The sequence below is a fragment of the Trachypithecus francoisi genome, unplaced genomic scaffold, assembly GCF_009764315.1.
Source record: "Trachypithecus francoisi isolate TF-2019V2 unplaced genomic scaffold, Tfra_2.0 Lachesis_group18, whole genome shotgun sequence".
In the NCBI taxonomy this organism is placed as follows: domain Eukaryota; kingdom Metazoa; phylum Chordata; class Mammalia; order Primates; family Cercopithecidae; genus Trachypithecus; species Trachypithecus francoisi.
Window position 1 is genome coordinate 37,978,318 of NW_022681463.1, and position 7,617 is coordinate 37,985,934.

The 7,617-nt window shown below is 36.7% G+C and overlaps 1 long non-coding RNA gene across 1 annotated transcript; it reads right to left on the bottom strand.

The window, feature by feature from the left end:
• Nucleotides 1–1,606: 1,606 nt before the first annotated feature.
• Nucleotides 1,607–7,397, bottom strand: LOC117063417. Its single transcript, XR_004428914.1, has 4 exons — nucleotides 6,824–7,397; nucleotides 6,173–6,330; nucleotides 5,102–5,165; nucleotides 1,607–3,689 (listed from the first exon to the last, which is right to left on the bottom strand). It is a non-coding gene; the product is annotated as an uncharacterized LOC117063417 (long non-coding RNA).
• Between the last annotated feature and the right edge of the window lie 220 nt (nucleotides 7,398–7,617).

A 7,617-nucleotide genomic window follows, 5' to 3' on the forward strand; every position in this document is an offset into this window, starting at 1 on the left:
TTTGTTTTTGTTCAAAACAGCGCTGGTAAACCAGCCCCAGGCTGGAAATCTCCAAATCATAAATAATTGCTACCATGTGCAGTGAAATGCTAGTGCCTAGGGCAGTCACTAATGTCAAAATAAGGCAGGACTGACATCTGCAAAAGTGTAATAATAAACTTATCTAAGGATCCAAAATGTTTGTTGTGGATACTTTACTGAGAGAGGAGGATTAGCCTAGGGAAAAAGATAAGAGCTTTGAGATCAGACACAAATGAATAGAATGCTGCCTCTCCTGGAAATAATTATGTGGCCTTGAGCAAATCACTCAACCTCCTTGAATTTTAGGGTCCACATATGCAAAATTGGAATAATGAAACCTTTCTTCAGAATTATTCTGAAATTCAGTGATTTTAAGCCCCTAACACAGGTAGCACAGAGTAGGCACTTAGTCATTGCTATTGTTACTCTCATTTTCTCACTATCCTAACACCTAAGGAATTCTAATTGTTCAATACATGTTGTTTTGGAGAGGAAGGTAGCAGCCCCAGAATCTTCCCTGATCACTGTTACATACTTAGGCTCACTGTTTGAGGCCAAATCTATGCCTTCTTGCTAATTGTAAATCAATAAAACATCCAGCTAAATCAGATCTGTTTATAGGACTGACAGTAATACAGTTTATTAAAAAGAACAAAAATTCTGTTTTTAAAAAAGAGAAAGAAAAAGACAATTGCAATTGCAATCAAAAGTTAGTTTTAGGCAGTTTGTGGTGGCTCACGCTTGTAATCCCTACACTTTGGGAGGCCAAGGCTGGTGGATCACTTGAGGCCAGGAGTTCAAGACCACCCTGGCCAACATAGTGAACCCCAATCTCTACTACAAAATATAAATGTTAGCTGGGCATGGTGGCCTGTGCCTGTAGTCCCAGCTACTCGGAAGGCGAAGGCAGGAGGATTGCTTGAACCTGGGAGGCAGAGGTTGCAGTGAGCTGAGATCGCACCACTGCACTCCAGCCTGGGCAACAGAGTGAGATTCTCTCTCGAAAAAAAAAAAAAAAGTGTTAGTTTTAAAATAATTTGTTTGGTTTTGTGTTTGCTTTTCATTTCACTGAATATAGAATTAAGAAAGGTAAAGCATCTTCAAGGAAAAACTTCATTAACAAGAAGACTAGACCCTACATTAGATTACATATTAAAAAAGAATTCAGGCTCTTTTATGGAAAAGTAGCTTGAATATTTACTGTAGTCCATCTTTTGCCCATTAAATAGTTCTATATTTCTAAAGTACTATGTGCTAAGAAATATGTACTTATCTTTGGGTGATATTTTCTGTAATCTGATATATCACAGAGAATCTCTTTCCAATTCGTTGAGTTTTTCCATGAACAGATATCAAAACCATAAAATAGATGTTTGAGGGTTATTTTTCTTTATTTCACATAGAAAAAATACTTTTTTTTTCCTTCCAACCAATTAGGAACAGTTTTGAAAAGAATAAAATGCACAATTTATATTATATTTATGACTATAAAACAAGCAAAGAGTTTATTTATCTATTTAATATTATAGTAAACCAAGTTACATAACTTAGATGACAAATCTATGATAGGTCTACATGAGTCAGTTGTCTGTAGCAATGAAGTTTAGTAGGTAATTGTCAGGATTCACTATCCTTTGTATATTGAATGTAATCTAAATGCTGTACTTTATAATTTAAATTTTCACTGTTAATATAAGATGCATGCCTTGTTCTTAAAGATAAAACATTGCAGCAAAGGTTTACTTTGCAAACTGAGAGATTTAAAATGATTACTTTAGCATTCTTCTTGTCCGTAGGAACATTTCACAATACTATGGGTTACAGCAGAGAGGGCTTAGCAGTTAGTTCTTCAGAGCTTCACTTCTCCTTCTTGATTGTGGAGTAATTGCTGTGAACTGGCTGCTCTATGAGAGATTACATTTCCTAATCCCCTCCTCCTTTCATCTACATATGGGCATATAGCTGACTTGTCCCAGTGGAACCAAAGCAGGAATGATATATGTCACTTCCCTTTCAACATGGTTAAAAAGTGAGTATGCCTTTCTTACCCACACCAACTCCTTTTCCCTGTAAGATGTCAACACCCAAGGCAACCTGAGAAGCCAGGTATTGAAGATGATAGATCACCCCACCAGCAATCTGGACCCTACATTGCACAGGGCAAAGCCTCCCTCCTCCCCCCACTGGGAACATCTGCATTAGAGTGTTAATAAACAAGAATAAATAGTTTATCTTGTTATGTGGCTAAAGTTTTGAGATTTGTATTTTACAGCAGCCAGCATTACTATAACTAATATGTGGAAGCTAAAAACAGTGTCACAGCGGCCAGCTGGAGCCTCAGACAGAACTTCTTATTGTGTGGTGTCTTAGTAGACTCCTCATAATATAGGTTTTAGCCTGTATGTCCAAAGTTGACTTTGCTCTGGTGACCTAAAACTTACATTAACCAAAATCACAGGAAATGAATTTATAAACCTAAATGGCAATATATTAATTTACCAGACTTCTATACTTATCATGCTGTCTAGAGGACCTGGGACAACTACTTCTAGAAACATATTCACCAATCTTAGCTTCTGACCTTCTCCTTTTGATCCTAGATTTTATATAGGCCACAATTCTTATGTTAATATATTCATTTTAAATAGTCAAGTTACAGCACAAATGAGTAGATAAATAGAACACCATTATCTCCCTGCAAATATATCTCACTCAGTAGAGATTCAGAAATAATTTATTTTTGAACCATTTCTTAAGATGATTTACTCCACAAATGACTATATGAATTCACTGTAGGTAGATATTTACTAGTTTCCCACTAAAGGAGTGACCTTTTCCACCATACAGGGACCACCCTGACTGTGACAAAAATAGGTATGTATGACCTAAAGTCATAGATGAAAAGGAGTGGGAATGAAAAAAAAAAAAGGTAGAACAATTAGGTATTAAGGGATAAAGAGCCCTGAAGAAAGATGCATACATCAAACTAAAAGGATTTTTCCCCTGATGTCAGTATCTAGATTTCTGGCCAAGACAAGTTAGGTTGTTGGATTATTTACAGAATCACTGTGCTTATGTTTGTGATCCATAAACATTTTGCTATGTCATCCTGCATGCCAGAAGTAAATGAACTTCTAGAATGTACTTATGAAACACCTGCCTCTTAGGCCATCCTTCCCTCAGAGTCAAGACTTAAGTCAAAAGTGTCCCATCAAAAAGTAAAATTTCCTCTGCCGACAATTAGAAGGACAGTTTTAAGTGGTCAGGTTTTTCAGGATAGAAGAAAAAGAGAAACATTGAAGTAAACAAAAATTGTTCTTAATATTAAATCTGTATGATTCCAAGAGAAGAGAGCATATCTACTGAAAAGTTTGGAGTGTACTTAAACTCAATTCAACATAAGAAGTATCTTACTACAAATCAAAGGTAGCAGACTGATACATGTTTTAAATTTTATGTTTTTAGCAAAATTCTGTATAGGGCCTCTCTTCTAGTCCACCATGACATGAAATATCTTGTTTACCATTGTGTCGTCCTTCATTGTGTTTATCTGGTATACTAGGTAAGATGTAAGCTCCCCAAGGCAAGAACTGCATTCTTCTTCCTTTATACGTTCAACAGCCAAGGTTCTCCAGAACAGAGTGTGCAAGGAAGGTTAGCAAGACAGTCTATGAAAATGGAGAAATAATTATTAGAATTGTTATTAACAATCTTATTCTTCTACTAATTAACTATATTTTATAAAGCAATAGGATATCTTATTTGTAAAATATCTATTTAGAGACTGCATGCACAAAACTTAATTGATAGGAGTGAATGACTAAAAATTATATAGACCACTACCTTACGGGAAATAGCATAAGAAATGTAAAAAAAATCGTGAAAAGAATGTGCTGTCAGGGCAGTTGTCATGCTGATGGTGTGGCTGCAGAGAAAATGAAATAGATGCCCTGGAAATAGAATTCATTCTTTCATCAGCAATTATGCATTGGGTGCCTACCAAATGCCAGAGGCCTGTGCCACTGGAGAAGTGATTGTGTTGTTAGAAATAGAGTAAACAGAGCAAATAGTGAAAATAGGTAAATCCATGACCATCCCCTCCCACGCCACAGGATTATCCTCCCTTTCCTAAATAGTGCTCTGATCCTTATCTTCAAGTAAGGATCCCTGAAAGAAGCCAACCATTCCTGTGCAACTGAGAAACTACAATCTACACTATGATTATTTAGTGAATACTTATTAACATACTGAGCATGAAATTGCCAATTTTGAAAAAAAAAAAAGATGAATTAATTCAAATGATTCCAGTTTTGCTCGGTCATCAAGTATATATACTTTTCAAATACATGGATCAGGATCCCAAGAGACTAAATGCATATCCATATATATTTGTTGTGAGTGCCAAAAAATAATTTCCCACTATGCCCTAACAACCATCCTAAGAGATACCTAAAGAGTCCTGGATGCTAATCTCCTAAATAGATATAGACAAACAGCAAGTTTGTTAACAAGATTAAAATTATAGTGATCCTTAAGTTTAATATACATGAGGGGAAATTCATAATTGGCAAGTTATAAACATAAGGCACCACATGACTGGGAATAACATGATGCAAAAAGGGAATATCTGACACATGTTTGGTTTTTCTTTTCTGTTTCTCCCCCTTTAAGAACATTCACATGCCTTGCTCAGTCATGTGATTTTCTGTCTTGCAGACATCTGGCTGAATACATCATGATGTTGTAATGCCTGTTGTGTCTCTCAAGGCAATGTTTCTGTAAAATGCAATCCCTGTTTAAACAAAATGATCTTCTCTCTCCCTAGTCAAATTAAGATTCAGAAAAATAGTTTGGAGTGTTATGGCCACCAGCATTTTCCATGTCTCTAAGAAAGAAACTTCAACAAGATTCAATCCTTCTTCAAAAGACCAACAATAGCCAAGGGAAGTCTATTTGTATAAAGTTGACAATGAGAAAACATGTGGTTGAACTGATTCCTTAGAAAGTGGAGGAACAGGAATCAGCCAACCAGTCAAGCTCTTCTCCATGCACTCCGGACAGCCAATGAATGAGGACTCACCGCAGAAGAATATTGCCTTTCTTGGTTCACAAAAGCTGCGAGAAACAGTTACTGCTGTGAAGCACTAGACAAAGAGAAAATTTTGAATGTCACTGGCTTCCCTCCATCATTGTTTACTCAGTATAACAGCAATTTTCAATACATTTTTCATTGCCCAATAATCTTCTGTTTAATTGCTAGACATAGGATCTCATCTGATAAAGATTTCTATATTAAAATGTAAAGAGATTATAATAATCCTATTAGGTAAAATAATTAAGAATTAAGCTATTGAATGTAAAGGAATGCACTAGTAAAAACATAAACCCATTTTTCAAAAATGTAAAGATAAAATGTCAACATACCTCAGTGTATGTACATTGTATAAAATATTGAATGTATGTCATGAAAATAATATGATATAGAGTATATCCAAATTAGTCTTAAACTTTTAGTGACAAAAAACTCTAGTAGTCTAGCCACATAGTCTTGAAGAAAGGAAAAGAGGAAGCCTGCCAACTTAGGAACTGATTAAGTATTCAGCAGAGAATTTTCTGTGGCTCTGTCTAAAAGCCCTGTCAGTGCATTTAACTCTGGACAAAAGGCTGCTGAAATCATACAAAGGAGTTTCCCAATTCAAAAGCTGTAAATGAAATAATATTCACACAGAAGCATGCCAGATCTTCAAAGTTTAATAACGGCCATGTCTATTCATTTTATAACTTTAGTGTGCAAGCAGAGTAAGAACCTGATATAAAACAAGCATAAAGAAATCTCTTTAGGAATGACATTTTTAGTTTTAATTTACACATTTATTTCAAGGCACACATTCAGGAAGAACACAAGTTCTAAGTCAGACACAAAGAAGAAACGTGATCAGGTTATTTTGCCCCAGTGTAAAAATAGCATCATTTGTATGAGGCCTAAAAAGTCTCATTGTGTTGAAAAGTGACCAAACACTCTTGTATCAGAACATTTGTAGAATGAGATTGGAAGTTTAGTAGAAAGGTCTGAAATCTTGCATTCAAAGCTACCGTATATTAAAATTTGGATAAGGCCTAAGAAGTGAGCAAAATGACTCCATGTACTTACTGGCTCTTTGATAAAACTTCTTTGTGTTCATGGGCCAACGGGTACAAGGGCTTCAGTCAATATTAACTCAACAATAGAGAGAAAAAGCAACAGGTCAGTTTGCCTCCTCATGGCGGATGTAAATGCTGTGATCTTCTTGTTATGACTCTGTGCTCAATCTGTGGTAGAATCATAGAAGGTTCTGATTTGAAAGAACTCGGTGACATTTAAGACAGAGTTTTCCAAACTGTGTTCTACACATTCCTCAGCTCCACAGGAGGGAGAGGGTTAAAATGAGAAGGAAGCCAGAAAAGCAGAACTTCAGCCTCGTCTCTGGAAGACCAGACTGTCTCTTCTCCTACGGGTCTAAATATGGGGCTCCATGTAATAAGCCATTAAAATGAGGAAAAAGGGAAAGAAGGAGATGGAGGAGGGAGTGTTCAGCTAATTGTTTTAATTGAAAATTATCTCATTGTTAAAGAAAATAAAACTAGAAACTTGGAGAAGCTAATTTCTCAAAATCACAATGCTAGGTCAAGGCAGAACCAAACTATGGACTTGGGTCCTTTGCCCAAGCTCTTCTCAATGAAGACTCTGTGATGAAGAGACCACTTCCATTTAAAAGCAGCAACACTTAGAAAATCACAGGCATTAAGACTTAGAAGAGGTCACCTTATCCAACGTCCCAGCCAGCACAGCCATCCTTTCGCAGCATCCATGACATTCAGCCTCCTCTTGGGTATCTCAGACACGGGAAGATCACCTCTTCATGAAATAGCATATTCTTCAAGGGTAAAGACACTCCATTAGGAGCATTTTTAGATACTGGAAAAAATACTGAGATTTTTCTCCTTTAGCCTGAAACTTGATTTTACAGGTGGGCCAAGCAAAGGGATAAATAATCCAAAACCATCACAAATGTGATTTTCCAGTATTTGTATTTAATAGTACTTTTCCAGTATTTGTATTAACTTAGGCAGAGCCTGCTGTGCTCCATCAAGTTCAATGTATCATTAAGGCTTTCAGGTGCTAGTCACAAAACAATTTGACTAATAGTGATGTAAACCATAAATACATATATTTTGGATTTTTTTTAAATTAAGTAGTTTGGAGATAGGCAGTATCAAGATAAGGTCAGTGGACCAGGTGCAGTGGCTCACATTTGTAATGCCAGCACTTTGGGAGGCCGAGGCTGGTGGATCACTTGAGGTCAGGAGTTTGAGACCAGCCTGGCTAACACCATGAAACCCCGTCTCTATTAAAAATACAAAAATTAGCCAGTCGTGGTGGCGGGTGCCTGTAATCCCAGCTACTTGGGAGGCTGAGGCAGGAGAATTGCTTGAACCCAGGAGGCAGAAGTTGCAGTGAGCAGAGATTGTGCCACCGCACTCCAGCCTGGGCAGCAGAGCAAGACTCCATCTCAAAAAAAAAAAAAAAGTAAAAAATAAAATAAGGTCACTGGCTCC